Here is a 20824-nt window from a genome sequence, read left to right on the forward strand (position 1 = left end):
TCCTAATAGTTATAAAGTACATACACTGATATGCTTCGTGTTCTGTGAGAAAGAGAGGACACAAGGATTTGTGTAGATAAATTAGACAGATGAGTCAAGTGCACAGCTAAGTAGAGATATATTTGTTGGCCATAAAATTGACAATCCTGTCCTCATGATACTCTCCATAAGGAGTGTATTCAAGAGGACAATGAGGGGATCCTGTTCACAAATGCATCTTTGATGAAGATGGGAGAGAAAGAAAGATCATGATGGAAGGAAATGAGTGCTTGTGAACAAAAATCTAAACTTTAAAAATCTCACAAAGAAAAAACATAAAATTCTTGAGAATACATAGCTGCATTATTTATCTAATTGCTATTCATATTTTAATGTTTGCAATTCCACAACCACTGGGACTGTGTGGATGCATGGTTTTGTCAACTATTACATTTCAAGTGAAATGTATTTAATGCTGCTGTCAAATATATCTGATGAGCAGAATGGTCTCAGACTACCCTAGATGGCCAAACCTGAGATTGTGGTGGCTGAAATGCTTGAGCTCAATGAAAGTGGTAGAGATAGATCATGAGATGATAACAGAGCATAAGGAGAGGGAAATGAGGGCTTATTGCAACCAATATCTTCACTGGAATAATAGACGACAATATTGCAACTGAATAATTTTCTACATCATCAAGAACTAAGCAGGGCTATTTATTGATATTAAACAGAGGAACAATAAAGGCTGTTGCTATTCTATACAGAACTTGTTTTTCCAAAAGTATTCTCAAGCAGTTAAAAAAAATAATAGACTGAATAACGCTTTAGACACTATTTACTGGCCAACACTTTCAGATATTTTCCTAAAATGAAACGGAATAGAAAAATATGATTGCTAAACCTGCTTCTTCAAGAGTTTAGAAAACATAAAATCAAAGATAAAATCCTAATCTTAGTATTAAAATTAAGCATTGCTGATAACATATAGAGCCTGAAGAAACATCGACTCTCCAAAAATATTTTCACAGGTTTCTCACATGATCTAAACCTGCTCCTACAGTCTCACAACTTCCTTCTTTGGGATGTTGCCTAGCAACAAGTATACATTTCCTCGCTATTTATTTAGCAACTTGTATTTCCCATTTTAATTTACTTTCCTCTTAATTAGTCTCTCTTATACATAATGCAAATATTCCTTCTAATTTGTTTAAAAATTGTGAAATTGAAATTATCACTGAATTAATCTTAAAAGAAATATTGGCACTAAGATACATGTGACTTGGGATAATTACAGGCACATTCATGTCTATATAACAGGGTTGTCAAAGTAATTTATATTTTAGCATATTTTCCAGACAATAAGTGAAGGCACACTTGTTTCATATTTTGATTGGTCCTCCGATTTATTGTGAGGTATATATTTATATGTATACATTTTTTTCCTCATCAAAATGCACTTTTTGACCGGTACACTGAATGATATGAACCAAGAATTAAAAACAATACTATCTGCAGCCGTAAGTAAAGCTAATCATTGGCTGAAAGCAAGATAGTCAAAGCCAGAAGAACAAGTCCATAGTTGGGTTTTTTAAAGAACGTGCCACTGGAAGAGTCTTGTGAACGGTGCAGGCAACAGAAAACAAGACCAGATCAAATGATTAACATGGACAAGATTCCCCTCACATTTCTAAATAAATGCCACTTGTGTGTTTTATTTTATGTTCATTACACATTTTTTGAGTGATGCAACTTGTACTTCAGAGTGACAAAAGTACGGAAAATATGATAAAAAATAAACTGAACATCATAATTCTTTCACTCATTCATGTAAAAACTGCTACAAAACAAGCCACTCGCATTTTCCCGTATAGTAATTATTCAGTTTGTTTTCTTATATGCAACTATGAAAGCACGTTCAGCCAATCGCTAAAGGGCTACCTCCGCATTGCTTAGCCATTCTGGTTGGATAACAATTGTTATCTTCCACACAGTACTACAGTAACATATATTGCCATCCTTGAGAGGACAGATAACATTTGCCAGGATTGACCAAAAAGAGTGAAGATTACAAGACAAATGCACGACTTAACTTCTTGTAAAAAGTACAAAAATAATTTGGCAAACAAACCCAGCGGTAATTCCCCAGTGTATTTCCTTTCTAAGAAACCTGCCTAGCAAGATTTAGAAATATTTTACACAGGAAATTTTTAAATAATCATTCTTTCTGAACAAATGAATGCAGATGTCCTGTTTCAGTTTTGCACCTGTGCATATAAAAAGAGTGATATTCTTAAAAACTGACTGTGTACACCATAGATACATGGTTTCTTACATCTGACTGCAGTTCATGGTTTGGAGTTATACAGGTCCAAAATTAGCATATTGTGACAAAGTTAATCATTTTCCATAATGTAATGATAAAAATTAAACTGTCATATATTTTAGATTCATTGCACACTAACTGAAATATTTCAGGTCTTTTATTGTTTTAATACTGGTGATTTTGGCGTACAGCTCATGAAAATTCAAAATCCCTGTCTCAAACAATTTGCATATTTCATCCAACCAATAAAATAAATGTGTTTTAATACCAAAAATGTCAACCTTCATATAATTATGTTCAGTTATGCACTCAATCCTTTTTCAGGAATCCTTTTGCAGCCTTCAATGCGGCGTGGCATGGAGGCAATCAGCCTGTGGCACTGCTGAAGTGTTATGGAGACCCAGGATGCTTTGATGGCGGCCTTAAGCTCATCCAGAGTGTTGGATCTTGTGTCTCTCAACTTTCTCTTCACAATATCCCACAGATTCTCTATGGGGTTCAGGTCAGGAGAGTTGGCAGGCCAATTGAGCACAGTAATACCATAGTCAGTAATACCAGTGGTTTTGGCTCTGTGAGCAGGTGCCAGGTTGTGTTGAAAAATGAAATCTTCATCTCCACAAAGCTTTTCAGCAAATGGAAGCATGAAGTGCTCCAAAATCTCCTGATAGCTGCTGCATTGACCCTGCCCTTGATAAAACACAGTGGACCAACACCAGCAGCTGACATGGCTCCCCAGACCATCCCTGACTGTGGGTATGACACTGGACTTCTGGCATTTTGGCATTTCCTTCTCCCCAGTCTTCCTCCAGACTGTGGCACCTTGATTTCCGAATGACATGCAAAATTTGCTTTCATCCGAAAAAAGTACTTTGGACCACTGAGTAACAGTCCAGTGCTGCTTCTCTGTAGCCCAGGTCAGGCGCTTTTGCGCCGTTTCTGGTTCAAAAGTGGCTTGACCTGGGGAATGCGGCAGCTGTAGCCCATTTCCTGTACACGCCTGTGTAATGTGGCTCTGGATGTTTCTACTCAAGACTCAGTCCACTGCTTCCGCAGGTCCCCCAAGGTCTGGAATCGTCCCTTCTCCACGATCTTCCTCAGGGTCCGGTCACCTCTTCACGTTGTGCAGCGTTTTCTGCCACACTTTTTCCTTCCCACAGAGGTGCCTTGATACAGCACTCTGGGGACAGCCTATTCGTTCAGAAATTTCTTTCTGTGTCTTACCCTCTTGCTTGAGGGTGTCAATGATGGCCTTCTGGACAGCAGTCAGGTCGGCAGTCTTACCCATGATTGCGGTTTTGAGTAATGAACCAGGCTGTGAGTTTTTAAAAGCCTCAGGAATCTTTTGCAGGTGTTTAGAGTTACTTCGTTGATTCAGATGATTAGGTTCATTGCTCGTTCAGAAAACCTTTTCATGATATGGTAATTTTTTGAGACATGGATTTTGGGTATTTATGAGCTGTATGCCAAAATCATCAGTATTAAAACAATAAAAGACCTGAAATATTTCAGTTGGTGTGCAATTAATCTAAAATATGTGACAGTTTAATTTTCATCATGATATTATAGAAAATAATGAACTTTATCACAATATGCTAATTTTTTGAGAAGGACCTGTATATACAATCATAGCACACAAAATAGAAACTATGATGGATGCGTTCAAAAGTAATAAACGTCTGTGTGTCTCTACACAACATGACATTTGATCTACAAAGAGCTGGTGATGCTCAATCAAGTTGAAAAACAAGCTTCCAAGTACTCAAGCTATGCATTTTTAGTCAAACATATAATTAAACTGTGCACAGAAAACTAAAGGGAAATTAGACCAATAGAAAAAAACCAAACAACTCAGAATCATTAATAAATCGTTATAATTCACCAAACTAAGATAAGCTTTGGGAAGGCAACAGAGTAAAGACAGTCACATAATATAATAATATTATCTTTAAGCTGTCTGAGAAAGATACCTCACTGTAGTTTGGCAGGCACTAAAAAATTTAACAGCACCAGAGACCCTTTAGCTGCTGGCCTGTCTCTAATGTGCTCGTCAAAACATTTAAACCTTTTGTGACAAGATACAGCTAAATGACATTTCTTAACTGTGAAATTAATAGATTTTGATTTTCAAAGTGCTTAGGTAGCTTGTCTTCTTAAGAATGTTAAGATCTGTGGACATCTCGGCTTGCAGTGCCAGTATGGCTGGTTTGACTTTCCCGGAATAAAAATGGGTAGCAGCTACTGCGATTATTATAAACCTTATGTAATTTATCGGCTTCCTTCAGTGTTGGAAGCAGGGAGCAGTGGAAGAGGGTGCTGGAGAGATAGGAAAGAGAAGACAGGAGGGAAACATGGAGGAGCAAGGGGTGGATAGTGAGACAGGAAGAGAGGAAAAACTTCTCAATGATGAAACAATCTGCACTCTTATGTGATTGGACTGTGCTTCCACCAATGGGAGGACCAGCTCCATGGCAACAGGCTCTGTCACCAAGAGAAAAGCTGCCATATCCCTGAACACCCCCATATTTTTCCTTTCCTTTTCACTCTCATGACCCATGCTTTTCCCAACCACAAGGCCCGGTGTATTTTTCTTAGATGCTTGCATAAAATCACAAAAATAAAACAGCATACAGAACAGAAGCAATACGAGTTACTTAAATCTCGGATAACCCAGATCCATCACATATACACAGCAAAGCCCACACACATGCAACAAAATATGCTTTGGAGGTGTCCACACAGACACTCTGGAATTTTCAGAGAGATCAGAAGGTGACTCATTCACAAACACAGTTATTGAAATGAGCAGACAGACGAATGCTTTCCCTAACACGCTGTCTAACCACACGCAGTTCTGTTCCACTCCATCTTGATGAGGGCAGAGATTATCTGATCTCTTGAAGCTGCACCTTGAAATGAACAGATTGAGCTTACATCAGCAAAGTGAGACTTCCAGATAGGGCTGGACAAAAAAAGCACAAAAAGCTGTGATAAATGTGACTTTTAATAATCAATCTGCATCTTAATCACATATAGTTTACTATAGCAATGAAATAATCTGGTGTGACAATAATCCATTACAGCAACACCCTTGTTGATTATACTTATGTCTTTATATTTCAACATGTTTTGACAACTTTCATGTTCAACTTTCATCATTACTGACATCAATATTGCTGCTAGTATTAATATTGCTTTATTACATCCAGATTTATTAAAGAATCTACTATTTTTTTAATGGGAAAGATAGTAGGTAGCTTCACATGCAAAACTCATCTTGTATTCATGGGTAAGTTAACGGTTACTCATCTTAATGTTTGAGTCAAATAGTTAACTGTCAAACATGTACAACTCCTCGTTGAAGTACCAGGTTTGAGACTCTGGCTACGCTTTTCCAGAACTTTGATTTTCCTCTAATAACCTCATTCTTATGTGAACTAGGATATATCCTTGGACTCAATGCAATGTTGAAAAACAAACTCATTATTCATCTTTCTAGCCTATATTCAACTAGCTGTAGTTCAAAACTAATTGGTTTTTCAAACTGTTCACATTCTAATTCTCTTTGAAGAAAATGAACCCCAGAGCTAAGTTTTAAGATGGACAGGGTGTTCTTGGGAGATGCTAAGCACGTTTTGGATAATATCACAGAACTTTAAACTTTGTTTCATCAGAGCAAAATACATTTTCCTTAGGGAGATTTTATTAGGGTCTGGATGTTTTTACATGTAGAACGCAAACAAGTGCCTGCTTGTCTTTTCTTCTACTTAATTTTAAAGAGGCGTGCAGTTTTTACTTCAATATTTGAGGACTTTTGTCACTGTGCCAGGGACAAATTCTGTGATGTAAATTATGCCTATTTTCTTGTCAAAAAAAAAAAATTACTATTTCAATGTAAAAAAACTACAGAAAATAAAAAATTCATACTCAATTGCATCAAAATCAATTTAAGTCTATTCACACCTACCCAAATTGCCACACTTCTTCCAGCAACAGTGACGCAATAACAACAGAGCTCCTTCCCTCGCCACAGCTGCTCACATGACTAAAACAATAATCTGCTGGAAGGTTTTTAATCTGCTAACATAGCAAGTAAATTCAGAAAAAAATAAAAAGCAACCCTCCTTAGACAACAAGAAAAAAATCTTTTGGAGTTGCTTTTCTTATGAGGGAGATTAACAAAAAAAAAAAAAAAGCTAAAAGATGCCACAAATGCTAGCTCTCAACTGTAAGGAACCCAGCGACTTAAAAAAAAAAGTTGCTACGGTAACGAAAAAGCTATGGACTAATAAATATTTTTCAAAGTGTTTGTTTCAATCTTAATATTTTAGTATGATGACTTATGCACAGCAAGATTCTTCTCATCTTTTGTATTCACAATGTAAACCAGTATATGGATGTAGGATGCAAATGACAAAAAGTTTTTAAAAAATCCGACTGGGACAGAACTTTATTTTAGATTAATGAGATGGTCCCAATTTTTGTTTATACAACCAAGCATTTTAAAAAAGTTTGTATACTTGCGATCCACTGTAAGAGATGTAGTCCCATCTGTGTAAATCAGGAACATTTTGGATATTCTGCAATGCAACTAAATTTGATTCACTGCAAAATTTTGCTGTATATTATTCAGGCAGGTTTATGTTAATGATGATGATGTATATATATACACACATTTTCCTTTTAGCAATTTATTAGCCCTCTAATAAAAACAACTCAAAACATTCATATTTGGTATGGGCTGTATTTTGAACAGTAGAAAGGATTATGGCAGGTACCTGATATTCAACACAATTTTTTTTTATTGCTTTTCAGTAGTTTGTTGAAACTACAATTTTATAAATGTTAATATTTTTCCAATATCTGCCAATCACCTTCTAAGCACAAGAACAATAAGGCATTTTCCAGGTCCTTCCACTTTTCTCTAGGTTAGCAAACTTATGGAACTCAGGTTTTCAGATTTAGCCTTGTGCTTTTCTACTTTAGTCAGGCAAAACTCAAAACTCATTCTATTAATATGGCTGAAGTTATAGTACAGAACCAGGAATTAGAGTCCTTCAAATTTGGCAGTTAATAAAGTAAGAATCAAACTCTATATGTTCATTTTTTTGTATGTAAAACGGGCTTGTCTCAAATTATGAGAATTTTCCTTTGTGATAAACACAAACACACTGATTTACCATGCACACTTTTAGCAGGGTCTCTAGCCTGCCATGCAACAACAGTGATCAAGGTTCTAGAGTTGCCTGCTAGCTAGCCTCATGCTGGGAAAAATATCTAGTCAATCAAACTGCCAGGCTGTCACTATAAAGTGTACACACAGTGGCAAGAGAGCAAATCCTAAACTTCAGTGGACATTTTACAACTTGTTTTCTATCCCTAATAAACTTCGAAAACTGTTAGTCATGTTTTCACCGGGTCCTTTGATTTGAAATACCCCATTGTTAATTTCATGGTTGCTTTGCTTCCTACTTATAATTTCTGTGGAATGTCATTGCTGCTCTGGCTCAGATTAGAAGCTAGTCTCTGGGTCTCATAGATGACTTGACAGCAGTGTCACATCAGCAATGTGCTCTACCATCTGTTTATCTGTTAAATATGTTTTATACCTAAAATCTGAAACATTTTTCATCCGTTTTTCTTCCCCATGAGTCTCCTGTCCTTCATAACCCGTTATATATCAGAGGGTATATAGTTTCTCCAATAATAATTTTTAAATTTTACTTCTTTGAAGTTTGCTATAAGATTTCATTTTCTTATTTTGGCTCCTCTATTTGCTTCCTCTAACAAAACAATCAGTCCTCAGCTAGCATACTGACAACTTTGGGTGTTTTCACACCTGATAGTCCAGTAGACTCGGGTCAATTGGGGACCAAAACTACAACATTTGTTGCATTTCCCGCTGGTGCAGTTTGTTTTCACTCTGCACTGTGTTCAACAAAACCATTTCATCCCCTTGCCTGTGGTGCCGCTGCACTGAAAATCACTGAAGAAAACGACACAAAAACCTCAGAAGAAAACAAGAGCACTACTTCCTTCGTCGTAAAATGTAAAGAAAAGTGGAGTGGAGTCAGATATTAATGGTTGTAGAATTTCTCTTTCGTCTTTGGTAAAAAATTTAAAGTAATTTCTCCCGCTAGAGAAAAAACCAAAACAAATGTGTGAGTCTATTTACTCAGAATGCCCAGCAGGAACGGCCAGCTTGGCATTCAAGACTTCCAAACTCTTGACTGCCAAGCGTTCAAGTTTGAAACTCTGCATTAGAGTTCAATTGCACCTTCACACCTCCCAAACCAACCGGACTTTCTAGACAAATAAACTAGAGTTCGATTAAAGTGGACTAACCAGGGCAGGTGTAAATGCACCCTTAGTTTCCTGTAGGTGCACAACGTAGGAAATCAGTTTACAAAGTTGGAAACTACGCAACTATTAATCACATGTACAAAACGATTTCCCCATAGTAAAGATTAGGATTTCAGAATTTTACTCAAAGGTATACATTCATGTTTGGTCACATCAGTTCTTGGTGTGCAGTTTGGGAAACATTCTTTGGTCCCATTTCTCTGTACGTTTTTGACTAAAACCTACAGATCCAGCTGAACAGATCCAGCAGCTGAAGAAGGAAAATGTCTTGAAACCCAACACCCATGCAGCTTTTTTATCTAATGTTGGGTTGCTCTGGTGGGCATTTGTCTTTTCTAACCGACAAGGGAATATCATTAAATCCTTTGCATTTTGTAAAAATAAGGCAAACTGAACAGATCCAGCAGCTGATGAGAAGGAGATGTATGCTTGTTGTTTTTAATGCTGAGATAGATGCATACACATGCACATAGAGGCACTCATTATATAAACAGGCCAGATACAACACAAGACAGATTTAGGCCAAGTGAACAAAAAAAAACAAAAAAAACAGAAGGGGAGGAAATGATGAAGAGCATTGTGGTGCTGATTTTTAAACAGCAGAACCACCATACAAGCTAAGGGGAGGAAAAGTCTGGCCCTCTAAACCTGAATCTGTGCTCACACCATTAGAATGGATTGCTATTTATAGCAATAGATTTTTTTATTCAAGAAGGATCTGTTGTTATGCTTTTCTCACGCTTGTGCAGCCTCCCTCTCACCTTCCTATCTACTCTCTGTTCCTGCACACAGTGTTCCATAAATAAAGGTGCAGACGCAATTGCAAATGTTCAGATAAACCTGAATTTCACTCACAGGAAAGGTCAAAGGTTAGCTTTAAATCAAGCCTACATATTGAATACCCCTTAATTGTAAAGCACCTATCAATCTATGGGAGGGGGGTAATGATGAAATGTCAAATGTGTTTTATGAAAGTGGTTTTAAAGCCTCACTTCTTCCCTCCTCCCTTAAACTGACAGTGTTGCAGCTTAAGGAAGGAAGCGCCTACTTCTTGGTGACTCTCCACCCCACCAGACCAACCCCACCCTCCCACACAGAGACAGAGGAAGGGAATTCCTTATTACCTCATCAATGCTTCAGAAAAAAAACAATGTTTGTCTGTACATCTATATCATCTATTTAAGCACAAACTGACCAGTAAGCACAAACTTGACTAGTAAGCATCTATTAAAGACCACCAACAATAACAAAACCAGAACAGAATTGCCTAAATTAAATTAGATAAATATGGAGAACTGTTTAAGATACAGGCCACAATTGCCAAGCTACTCTAGGACTTTAGCTATGCTGCAGGGATCTTTTACATTTTTTATAAGAGGAAGAACATTTAAAAGATGTTCTTGCCATTATAAGTCATTACAGTAGTGCCAATGCATGATAAATAATCGCTAATAAAACTACATCATACACCAATTTAATAAAGCTCACAATTACACAGATGCAACACAACCTCAACTACATGTAGATAACAGCCTTGTTGATCTTCTGCTAAGGCAGGAGTCTCACAACTAAAAGAACTTTACCACAGTTAAAAAAAAAAGGATTAATTAGTGAATGCAGCACTCAATCAAGACCAAGCTTTTAAAATATTTACCTCAGCATGTAGTAGTACAAATGAAGGAATTCCATTTTCTGCAGCAAGTGAAGAGAGATTCAAGAGACTCGAGGTCTGCCACTATCTTCAGCTCATTGTACTTTTCTTCATCTTCACGCCTGGTGCGTTACCTTCCTCGCTGAAGCTACTATCGGCTCTGCTTTTTTAATTGGTTTTATGAGAATGGTCTCTTCTGGCTTCCCCCCCTTTATCTGAATGTGGCACAGGCACTACAGCGGAAAAGAGAAAAACCTTGCTCGCAAACTAGCCCCCTCTTTGCCTACCACTCTTATGCTATCATGCGCACAGTTTGTACCGCTCCCTGCTCCTCAAACCCTCCCTTTCGTGCAGATTCTCACTCTCTCCCCTACACATCTTGTTTGCTCTTTGCCTCTGTAACAATATAGTTGCAATGACTGCCGAAGCAGGGCATTCAAGAAGCCCAGCTGTTAAAAGGGCTGCTTGGATCCGTTAGCACATCAGTTGATTCAACAGCACTTCTCTGTAATGAGTAATTGCAGTAAATGGTAATTTAATAGATGCAGTTTCAAGGTTTCGTTTTGTTCTGTTAAAAAAAAGAAAAAAGAAAAAAGAAAGATACGTCACATAGTCTGAGGACACACTAGGCACCATTCATCACTCTCCATTTTTCGGAAGCTCTGTCATCATCTGCAGCCTGTGTCTGGCCAAACTGAATAAGCTTCAAGTACTGACAGCTGCTGGTGAAACTCTAGCACTGCTGCAATGGATGAAAAATAAAAATTATACCCAGGGAGCAATGTGAGAAGGGAAGAAAAGGAGATTGAGGAAGAAAAAAATTAAACCACCTCATTAGCAAGGAAAACCTTATTCCCACTAGACAACATATTTGCATGTTCTCCATACAGTCACTTAACTGCAAACGTCAGCTGAAAGATGCTGCGGAACAGGGGCAATCAAAAGTTCAGCGACAAAAATTATATTAGCAGCAAACTTTATGTAAGGCAGTTGCTTAAGCTCTGTAGCCGTGTTCTGATTGGGTAAAGCTTCAACTGAAACATGTGTGGTCAACTAAGGTTTTGGCCCAGCTTCTAATTATCTTTGAGTAATAGTGACCATGCCAGTTTCTGACAACTAAAACACCAGATGTAGATAATATGGCAGGAACAGTAATCAAAGTTACATACAATGTTGAGAATATACAAGAGTAAATAAAACGCTATCAGCATTGTTTGTCACTTCTAAATATGCAGTTCCGTTATATCACACTATAATGTTATTCATTTTGAAAACATAAAAATTACATCACTATAAACCTGCACTTAAAACTTTTCTACTCCATATGAATGTTTTCTTAAGATGTCAATCTGATGTTTCATGGAGGAATTATGTAACCTGAAGATATGAGTTAAATAAAAAAAAACATTTAGCAATGTCCCTAATCTTATAAAGTCTATAAGTCACCATTTCTCTTAGATTAGATACCTACTGTTGAACTATTTTTGAATGTTTCACTTTTAATGTCATATAAACATTTCTTTACTCACAAGAAGCCAAAATTCTGCAAGTTTCCTGCCCCATATCTAAGCTATTATGTGCGTTTCTAATTCAAATACTCAAACAAATTAAGTGTGTATAAGAGTCAGATAATAAATATGACCTAAGGAACTCATCTTACTGCCATCTAGTTCACTGAAGGTATTTCTTCCACAGACTTACCACAGCAGCTACAGAAACATGTCACAGGGCTCTTAATCAATCTTCATGGAGGATTTAACTATAAGACAAAAGTATCAAAGACATGATGACTGCTGTCACCTTTTTGTTGAGCATAGACAACTTTACAGCTTCACAATATATCTTCACAATATATTGAATCACAACTGTCATCACAGCATCAGTGACTACTGATTGCATCCAATCAGTCAAAGGACTGACTGAATGCAATATTTGGTAGGATATTATATTTCAAGCAACATGCATTCATGTCCAGCATGCAAAAAATTAATCTAACCAGTTGAGTGGATTTTCACTGTCCTTGATGCCCACATTAGACACAGATTTTAGAGAAACTAATAATTAATAAAACCATAAAAAGTGGTGGGCACATTGTGGTAACGAGAAACAACATTAGAGTTGGGAAAATGTGTATCAATTGCAACCAATATAGTTATTGCAATGATAACTATCAATGCGTTAAAAGCACGTTGTCCTTACTGAAAAGCTTAGAGTTGTATTAATAAATAGTAAGCTCAGGTACTGAAGCAACATATTGTTTTCAGAATGTTTTTTGGCCGCAGTTCATTTGAAAACAAATCACCTTGTTTCTCTTGTTAGTTTGGCACCTAAAGCACGGAGGGAAACCCTTTCATTTACCTTCAAGGTTGTCCATCGGTAAAAAGATGAAGGTTCAAATTTACATAGTCTTTTTTGTTCTCATCAAAAGGGCAGATTTTCTACGCTTGCATCATACATTTTACTTGGATGCAACAGGGCAGCATTAGCTGCGGTGGTGACTGTGATGAGTGCAGTCACCTCAACACACTCACAGTCTAAGAATTGTGCAAAACATTAACAAGTCGAGAAAATGAATAGCTACTCCCCTTAAAACTTGCAAACCTTATATACATTAAGACAACAAACCAATTGATGACTTTGTAATCCTAGCATGACCCTGGACAAATTTGTCTTAGGGTGACCACATGACTGGGATAAAGGGGATGCCATGCACTAATGCCATCTAATGCCTAAAACAAGTCCAGCTGCGACTGCACTTGAACAACCTGGTTGCTCCTTTTTGCAGAACTGCTAGAGATGGAAAGCAGCGAAGAGAAAGAGGAGTCATCCAGCGAGAATAAAAAGTCAAAGGAACAACAGTGACTGATGAGGTTTATCCCTCAGTTTTGACATGCAACGTACTGCATGTACGTTGCATGTCAAAACTGCAACGTACATGCAGTACTTGGTTTTAGTTCTGTTCTAAAACCAGAGAAACTAAAACAATAAAAATTTATTGAAAATATATTTCTTCATTATGAGCTTATTAGTAGGTGAGTAAAGTCTGCTGCAATTGAAAACCTATAAGAAAGGCATACACAAACACCAAGCAAAACCTGAAATGTTGGTTTTTCCTTTATGTGTTCTGTGAAAAACCTCCACTATTGGATCACTGACTCTTAAGTGACACATACCCAGTTTCAGGCCAGACTTGATGCTGTCAATTCCCTTCTGCTCAAGTCAATAATGTATATAACTGAAGCGAAAGATGGGCATGAAAAGCAAACTGAAAAACAAAAACACTAAAAACGGAAATGCAATAGGAGTCACAAGAACATGAAAGAAAGGGGAACAAATAAAGATGGAGAGGGAGATGAACAGACTCAGGAGCGGTAAAGAGAAGAGAAGCAGCAGCAACAGCACCACGCTTGGTGCTTTGGCAGAGATCTATAAATAGCTCTTCAAATCTCTCTAGAAAAAGACACTCTTCTACTTATGCTGCTCTATAGACAGATTCAGAAACAGAAGCTGATATGGATACCTTGCTGACAAACTGACTGCATCAAACATAATTACAGTCAAGAGTTTTCATGATGGTATTCTAGAAAATACTCAAATCATACTTTTGCAATGACAACTCTGGCTATTATGAGTATTTAATAAGAAATCAAAAACAATAAGGTCTGGTCGTAAAACTTGCAGTTGGGCATTAGCAGACTAAAATAAGCACCTTCACAAAACAAATTGTTTTAAATCCATTTACAAATGTTCGTGCAATGCAGAAACAGATACCACATAAAGATTCACAAGCTGCAGGGTACAAAAGGGGAAAATATGTTGTCAGAGAAGCAGATTATTTTCTCTCTCTCTCACTGGTGGCCTTAGCAACAGTAGATAGTGGATTCAATGACTCACCTTGAGCAGATCTCACTATAGATTATGTTTTCTCAATGATTTGTCCCTTACACCAACACCTCAGGAAGGGTCTGTTTTGTTACAGAGCACACATTTTCATCGAGACATCAGCCACAACAAGCCTTTTTTTGTAAAACCAGAAACTGATGCTAGTCCTACTTCAATTTGATAACAGCTCATGTCTGATTTCTTTCCTACAGCAGAGCCATGTTGGTTTATCACTGAACATTTCCACTGACGAATCTTTAAGCAAATCTTTCCGCCTGTATCTTCCACCTGCATCCTTTATTATCCTGTAAATATGTGAACTGTTTAGTTCATGAATTGCATAAATTGTGATGTTGCAAGTACTGTTTAATATTAGCTTTGAAAAAAGTAACTGTGAATGTAAGGCAAAACACTAGGCAGGCCAAAATTCATAACACATCTTGTTCCATTGCACTGGATTTTAAATAGGTGCCACAAAAAGTCTGTTTGGTCTCAATCAAAAACTATGAAGTCAACTGCTCTTTGCTCTGGACAATAACAGTTGGTGCTATAGTAGCACTAGCTTATCTAGGCTAGAGTCAGCACTTTAACAACTCAAACAGAAAACCTAGTTCTCAGTGAAACCTACAGTTTTTATGGAAAATTGCTCTTGTTGTTAGAAACTTTAACCACAGAAAACTATAATAGTCCATTAAACTACTAGAGAACAGATTTTCATGGCAATTTTATCAGCAAATGTGGCTCTGCTGGTAATCCTCAATTGGCAATTTTTAAAATTCACATCATTTGAGAATGCAAATAATGTTTTTTTTTCCATTTACAAATGCACATGTCGCTTTCCCAGAACAGATGGTTGAATCACAGCTCTGAAAGCCTGTGCTGTGATCCCATCTAATTATCACAGCAATCTTGCTATTTTCAGCTTCACTGTCAAAAAGTAGGGCTATAGCCAAGACACAAAGAGCAATGACCATTTTTCAACAAAAATGTGTTTTACAAACTGTAAATTCATCTTGTGGATCGAGAAATTAGACTTCAATAGGACAGTAAACTTAAGAAGACATAAATACTATGCAAAGCTAAAATTGATATAGTGAAAACCGATCTGTAAAGAAATAAATGTCACTCAAACTCCAAATGGAAAATTTTCAGTTTAACGAAAGGTTTTTCCAAGTTAAGCAAAACATATTAACAGCCACACCAACTTGCTTATTGAATTCACAAAGTAAATACAAAGACAATGACAACCGTAAACCTGCAACGACACCCTGAGTTACAAAGAAAAATTATTTGATTTGTGACAGTCCACATAGTTCCATTGTTTATTATTGATGACATAATATTCAGTAACTAAATTAATGAAAGCACGCAATTGTTCATTCAGAAAAGAACTGACATATTGCACAAAAGTCAAGTATTTTTTCCCCAAGATGCATAAGGTTAAAATTAAACTAAAGAAATATTTAGATATAAATGCAACTCCAAAATAAATAATTTATAGCTTATTTTCTGTAAATTGGTATCGGCCAAAATCTCAATTGGAAGGTCAGATTTTTAAAAGTTTAATTGGCAATCGGCCAGGACACTGCTATCAGTGCACCCGTATTTACAAGGTCTAAAATTAAAATGATTGAATGCTAGACTTTTAAAAAAAACGTACAGAAAGCCTATACTGATTTGATACCTCAAAATAAGTGTAAAAAGAATTATAGCTTCAACAAGTAGGACTTCATAGGGTTTTAATTAATCGAGTAAAAATTTTAAGGAATATCTACTCCTCAAAAAGTTTATTCTCTGTCTTTCCTCAAAAAGAATAAACTTTTTGAGGAACAATGGCTGAGTCTTTCTTGTGAGCAACTTTGTGCTCCGTCTTATCCTCTGGACCTGAAATCGTATCCATGTAGCTGTGTTTCTTTCCTAAATGAGGACATAAAACATAAAAACAAATCCTTGACCAGTACATCTGCGTTTTTTTTGTTTTTATTTACACATCTGCTTTATCTTCTTAAACTACCAGTAAGTTGTGGCAGATGGCCACTCACACCAAGCCAGGTTTTTTTTGCTTGAGGTTTCTTCCTGTTAAAAAGGGACTTTTCCTTTTCGTCGTCACCACATTCGCGCTGAGAATGAGGGACTGCTGCAAAGTCAATGACACAATGCAAGCAACTGTCCACTGTTGCTATCTATAGGATTGAAAGCAGCAAGTCAATACAATCAACTAGATTTCTTAAGAAAACTTTTTATACAATTGGAAAATTAAACTTTCCAACTTTATTTGATGACTATGATCAATTTGAAATGCATGTAACTGACTTTAAGTCTGTCTGCACAATTTGATTGACTTTTCTGCTTGTAAAATTCCTTGAAGCAATGTTTGTTGCGAATTAGCACTAAGTAAATAGTTACAAATGACTGAGAAACTACAGCAGTGTATATTAATAAACCAAATTGAAAATGTCACTTCCCATTGTGACATTTTCACATTGGGAATGTGTGGCAGTCCTGTTGCTCACATTCAAATTCCGCTGTCAGCTTCCACCTTTAATTAAAGCCCAAAACACAGTGTGCAAATTCCAAAATCGTAAGACTTGAATGTGTCACACTGTGCAAGCAGGACATTATAAAAGCTTAATGGTAACCTGTGCCACATTGCTAGATGGAAGACACTAGATTGCACAAATTGCTGCTGAGTTACAGCGGTTAATGGACCTATTGTCAGTCAGCAGCTGAAAAGAGGGAGAGGAGGTGGGAACTGAGACATGGCTGGGCAAAAGAGGGCACGATTCAGACACAGTCACAGTGAAAGTCACACTGCTCAATTTTTCCAGATAATATTTGACACCTTTCATTTAATTTTTTTTTTTAGTTGAGAGAGAGCTGAGATGCACCTGGCACACTGAACAACCATCAACTAGGGATGCTCCGATCAGGTTTTTTGCTGCCGATTCCGATACCGATCATCCATGAGGCCAATCTCTGCCGATCATCGATCACTGCCAATCGCCTGGAATGGTTGTTAATTTTTCGCTTTAGGTATAAATGATACTATGTTATCTAGCAAAATGGAAAAATTATCTGGCAATAAATTCACCTAATTTAGACATAATAGACATTTTTAATACACATTTAAAATTGTTCTTTTTTTAAGTTACAGGATGCAGCTTTAAGCAGATGTTCGGAGTGAGAATTCACCGTCTGGTGGAGGTTGAGCGGCGCTACGTCTGTGAAATATTACTACCAGTAGCACAGCGACGGTCCAAGAGCGAAAGCAGAACCAGCATCTTACACCGCCAGCTCGAAGATTTAAATTATTTTTCAGATTATTTGTTTAGCTTTCTGACCATGATGCTAATTTGGGTGAGTGTTGGTATTGTGCGCTGCTTTGCCTGCTATCTGGCCGTTCTGGATGTCCTTTTTTTCCTGCATTGAGCATCAATTTAGCCAAACCCTGTCAAGTGCTTGTTTTTTAAATGGCATATTAAATTTGTTGTGATGATGTATTTTGATGTGCTTCACCCCGAGGTAATTTTCCGCCGCAACACACAAACGTGCCCATTTACTCTGAGTGTTATAGTTCCACATGACAGGATTTGTTGCCGCGCAATTGCGCAGTGTGGAGGAAAGAGGAGATACGCTGCACACGCAGGCTACAAAGTGAGATAAATGTGATCGGTTTTGGTGATTGGCAAAATCGGCGGCCACCGATCATACACTTTTTCACTGAAATCGGCCGATTCTGATCCGTGGCCGATCAATCAGCACACCTCTACCATCAACCACAAGAACAAGCTTACAACGTGAGATTTTTAAAATAATTATTTCACAATTAAATATTTTAGGTTGGGATGGTCAATAAATGTACAGCGAAAACCCAGCTTAGGGAGAGCACAACAACCACCTAAACTTCAAGTAGGAAGAGATCTTCAATTCAATTCCAATGAAATCCAATTATTTTCATTTTCAAGAATGTATTGTTTGCATGATGGTGTTGCTTGTGAATAAAGAGTACTTTAAAAGGGATTTAAAATTGCAATTTAAAAGGCTGTTTTAATATAAAATTGACTTTTTGAGCTTTATTTCATATTATAATATTAATCCCTCATCAAAAACATACTTTGAGAGTTGCTTTAACTCATTCATGCATGTTTGAGAAATTCTTGAATCTCCCATGGCAGCCATTGGGGGGTGCCTAGACACTTAATCTCACAAAGCTCCACCTTGGAGCTGCAGTCTCCAGCCGAGCTTCTGCCTCACTGAACAACCCCTCCTTCACGCCTTCCCTACTCTGCTCCACCAGACTAGCGGTAGCAGCAGTTAGCAAACACCTGGTACAACTGTGTATCTGCAGAGTTTATCATGCAAACCACCTCTCAGTCCAACATACCTAAGACCAGTTGAAACGACACAATAGAAAGGCACTGTGATGATAAGCTGAAGGCAGAATGCCAGAAAGAGTAGAAGCTTCTTAAAGAAACACAAGCCTAATTTCAAGGTGTCAAAGTGTGAAGTCAAATTTATTTTAAGTTATGTTTGACATATGCACAATTTTATAAGAACTGAAGGTAACCCTTACTTGATTATGCTACAAAACGACACTATGAGCTTGGAAAATGCATAATACAGTCCCTTTAACGTTAAATCAAAAGTATCAGAACGATATCATCCATTCAATCAAGGAAGATTAGCATATTCTAAACAAAAACTGGCATAATCATCCAATTAAAAACTTTGTTCCGTTTTTATTTTACTTCATCTGTTATAGCATAACTACACATAAGTCATTTTCTTGTATTCACTGAAAAAAATAAAATAAATATATATACACACACATAGTATCTACAGCACAGTGATGCGTGCTTTAAACGTCTCTCTAAATGTATTCCAATTTTAACATTTGGACCCATCCGCAACTATAAATGGCTTAATTTCCACTTTATTCACACAAACGCCGAGTCTCGGCAACATCTTTCTCACACCACGAAGAAGATTGTGAGCTATCTTAGCCATCTCGTGCCTGCCATTGAGTACGCGGACTTTAAAGATGGTGTTTCATGTTACATTACAAATGGGACTAAATATAGTAGATCATCAATTATAGATTATCTCAAGTCATCTTCGTGGCTCAGCTTACCGTTTTGGTGGCCGCGTGTTTAGACTCCTGTGTGGAAAATCCTTAAAGTTGTCACTGTGAAGGATATACGGCAGTATGGTCAGTCGTGGCTGTGCAGTTGACTGAAAATATTAGCTGCTAACAATAGCTAGCTTCTCGTTCTAGCCTGCTTCCTCCAAAGAGTATAATTAGCCACCAAGCTAATATTAGCCAGGCTAGCTAGCCTTTTCTTTTCAATGTACGCTAAGTATCCACAGCTCATAAATCCTACTGTTTAAGTTAACAACGTCCATCAGGCAAGACAATACATGTCTACAGCGATGGGAATCTTGTTATAAAGCAATCCAAGTACTGCTGTGTCCTTAAATAGGGGGATTAGGTTTGCTAGCTCCCAGAATGACTTACCGCTGCTAATGTGATGTTGCTGCTAGCCTGAGTTGGATCACTGCGACCCGACTGTCAAAATAGCGCCGCGTGAGGGGACAGCGCCACGAAAGTTAACGGCAGGAAAGCAAGCGCTTAAAAGCAGGGCAGTCAATACTGTCAATGGAATACTGCAAAATACAAACACAACACTAAAGAATAAAACGATATAAATTAAAGAAAAAATAAACAAAACACTAGTCCCCCTCTTCTCAGCTCCGGCTTGAGTGTCGGCGTCAGTTTTTGCCCCCCACCCCCCTCACTGACTGTTGACGTCAGTGACGTACCTTTCCGTCGCTCACTCAGAGACGTTCAGAGTGCGGAGAAAGTTGTTAAAGCGTTATCGATCTTAAATAGAAGGCAAAAAGCCCGAAAACAACAAGCGAAAACCAAAGGGCGCCCTTTTAGTCGTTGTCGTTCAGACAAGGACCTTCAGTTGAATCCAGTGGCAGTTGTGGCGCAAATTACCAAGAGGGTCAGTGTTTTGTTTTGCTTTTTTTTTTCTTTTTTTTTTCCACAGGAAACACAAAAGAACAAAACAAAAAAAATAACAATGCAAATGTTCATCACTTAATTATATTAAGTGAGCTAAGGAGCTATTTGTGACTCCTGAACTGCTGCAGGTTGCAAACCCCTGATCTGTCAGATGAAACTGTCATCCTCTCAACATAGTTGCACTAAGAGTGCAACACATATTTTTTTATTTCATTGCGAAAGTAAAACCGTGAAGGTAAAAGAAAATAACAATAAGTTAAAGGGACCAATTAGTTACAGTTAATGTGCCAGCTCATATCATCATAAGAAATTAACTTAGTATTATCTCTTCAGTACAGGGGCCATACCAGGAGCCAGGACCAATTCTTCAGGACCAGTTCTCAGACTTAACCTTTTCAGTTTTAGGTCAGTTATGATTACCAAAATTACATTTTTTGTATCAAGCAACAGGCTTCTGTCATAATTCTGGCAGGATCTTTATTGGCATGAATGGTAGACCTAAGGGTAGATCAGGTTTTCTGGTATGGGTGGGGCAACTCTTAAGAATAGTCATTGCATTTACAATAGTTTTGAGGTTGGCACCATTCCAGCAGCTCAA

General features: G+C 37.4%; 1 protein-coding gene across 13 annotated transcripts in view; it reads right to left on the minus strand.

Annotated features, from left to right (window-relative positions):
* The window catches only part of r3hdm2 (R3H domain containing 2), a 50573-nt gene extending 30577 nt beyond the window's left edge, over nt 1–19996 (minus strand). For 10 of the 13 annotated variants that reach the window (XM_081607000.1, XM_008408456.3, XM_017304915.2 and 7 more), the window contains exons 1-2: nt 19714–19996; nt 19330–19383 (exon numbers count right to left, since the gene is read on the minus strand). The gene's annotated coding sequence lies outside the window, so the exon portion shown is untranslated. Of the gene's footprint in view, nt 1–10319; nt 10904–12017; nt 12076–19329; nt 19384–19713 lie in introns of those variants that run through there. The other 3 variants (XM_081606999.1, XM_017304911.2, XM_008408455.3) reach the window with 3 other exon arrangements.
* Between the last annotated feature and the right edge of the window lie 828 nt (nt 19997–20824).

Source organism: Poecilia reticulata, chromosome 5 (assembly GCF_904066995.2).
Source record: "Poecilia reticulata chromosome 5, P_reticulata-male-v2, whole genome shotgun sequence".
Classification (NCBI taxonomy): Eukaryota; Metazoa; Chordata; class Actinopteri; order Cyprinodontiformes; family Poeciliidae; genus Poecilia; species Poecilia reticulata.